Below are 2,500 nucleotides of genomic sequence, written 5' to 3'. Positions count from 1 at the left end.
CCGAGCGCCGGGCGGCGGCGCATCCTCAGCGCACACAGTCCTCAATCGGACCAGCACACTGCAGATGTCCACCGCGCTTCGCACCGGGCCCGCGAGGACCTACTTTGGCCGCACGGCGCCGCGTGCAGGGTGCGCCGGCGCGCAGCTGCGCCGCCTGCCGCCTCCGTCGGCCGGCGCGCCTGCCACTGGCCGCCCCCACCAGCCGGCTGTAGCGCGTGCGCCCACGCACCGCGCGGCCAGCACGCCGGGAGGCCCCCCCTCACCGGCCGGGGACGGTCCCACCCAGCCACCGCCGCGTATCGCTTCACACCCAGATGCCATTCACGTTCGTGGGCATGGTGGGTATCGCTGGAACAACCGGTTGGTAGCTCAACCGATCGTCGCCATCACTGATTCACCTCTAGCGAGAACAACCGCACCACAACGGTTTACCAGTTGTTCATTTGCATAACGTCACCAGCAAACGTAGGCGTCCATCGCCATTTGCAAATTCAACGATTGTTGCATGCCTGTGTCAGGTGTCACGACACACTATGTCTGCCCACATACACGCAACAACATGTGCACGCTTCGCGAACACGTGGAAGGTGGCCCCCGTACGTATGCGATGTCCATTGCGCGAACGACTGTCAACCGGCCTCTGTCGCATGTCGCAGATGTGGAACGCAGTGCACCATGCTATCACGGTGTGTGAGAAGAGACGACTACGTCTGACAACACGCGCCACTACATCAACAGACGGCTCATGCTGATCGCCATCCAGGGCATACCACACTGCAATCCAGCTCTTATAGGGAGACGACACGTAGCTGAGTGCACAACATTTGGACCGCATGGTTCGCCGTTGTTGGCGCAGTCGTTGTACGGTCACATGTACCACGATGTATCATTCAGTACATGAGGACCAATGTGCAGTACAGTGTGTGATTTGGACGTACAACATCAGCGGACAGTTGACACAGGCCGTACCACAGCGTAGGCTAAGTGCTTCGCACATGCGAATGCCAATGAACAACTGCAAATGCCAATGAACAACTGCAAAGGGCATTGAGCATGTACGTCCTGCTGCCATCCACATTACAGTGTATAGCTGCAAGGTGTTTAACATGAAGCGATACACTGGGGACCGGGCAGTGCGAGTAGCAAACTATATTGCGGGGGTTGCAGTTAGGCAACACTACACTAATTTAACGCGTCGTATGACAATTACAGAGCAGGTTAAGGCCCAACGTGTGTTGGGTTAAGGCCCAACGTGTGTTGGGTTAAGGCCCAACGTGTGTTGGGTTAAGGCCCAACGTGTGTTGGGTTAAGGCCCAACGTGTGTTGGGTTAAGGCCCAACGTGTGTTGGGTTAAGGCCCAACGTGTGTTGGGTTAAGGCCCAACGTGTGTTGGGTTAAGGCCCAACGTGTGTTGGGTTAAGGCCCAACGTGTGTTGGGTTAAGGCCCAACGTGTGTTGGGTTAAGGCCCAACGTGTGTTGGGTTAAGGCCCAACGTGTGTTGGGTTAAGGCCCAACGTGTGTTGGGTTACGTTAAGGGGCAATGTGGGTTACGTTAAGGGGCAATGTGGGTTACGTTAAGGGGCAATGTGGGTTACGTTACGGCGCAATATAGGTTACGTTACGGCGCAATATAGGTTACGTTAAGGCGCAATATCGGTTACGTTAAGGCGCAATACAGGTTACGTTAAGGCGCAATACAGGTTACGTTAAGGCGCAATACAGGTTACGTTAAGGCGCAATACAGGTTACGTTAAGGCGCAATACAGGTTACGTTAAGGCGCAATACAGGTTACGTTAAGGCGCAATGCAGGTTACGTTAAGGCGCAATGCAGGTTACGTTAAGGCGCAATACAGGTTACGTTAAGGCGCAATACAGGTTACGTTAAGGCGCAATACAGGTTACGTTAAGGCGCAATACAGGTTACGTTAAGGCGCAATACAGGTTACGTTAAGGCGCAATACAGGTTACGTTAAGGCGCAATACAGGTTACGTTAAGGCGCAATACAGGTTACGTTAAGGCGCAATACAGGTTACGTTAAGGCGCAATACAGGTTACGTTAAGGCGCAATACAGGTTACGTTAAGGCGCAATACAGGTTACGTTAAGGCGCAATACAGGTTACGTTAAGGCGCAATACAGGTTACGTTAAGGCGCAATACAGGTTACGTTAAGGCGCAATACAGGTTACGTTAAGGCGCAATACAGGTTAGGTTAAGGCGCAATACAGGTTAGGTTAAGGCGCAATACAGGTTAGGTTAAGGTACGACATAGGTTAGGTTAAGGTACGACATAGGTTAGGTTAAGGTACGACATAGGTTAGGTTAAGGTACGACATAGGTTAGGTTAAGGTACGACATAGGTTAGGTTAAGGTACGACATAGGTTAGGTTAAGGTACGACATAGGTTAGGTTAAGGTACGACATAGGTTAGGTTAAGGTACGACATAGGTTAGGTTAAGGTACGACATAGGTTAGGTTAAGGTACGACATAGGTTAGGT

The sequence above is a fragment of the Schistocerca americana genome, unplaced genomic scaffold (genome assembly GCF_021461395.2).
Source record: "Schistocerca americana isolate TAMUIC-IGC-003095 unplaced genomic scaffold, iqSchAmer2.1 HiC_scaffold_319, whole genome shotgun sequence".
Lineage (NCBI taxonomy): Eukaryota > Metazoa > Arthropoda > Insecta > Orthoptera > Acrididae > Schistocerca > Schistocerca americana.
The sequence above is the reverse complement of the archived record's forward strand: the minus strand, read 5'-3'. Positions refer to the sequence as shown.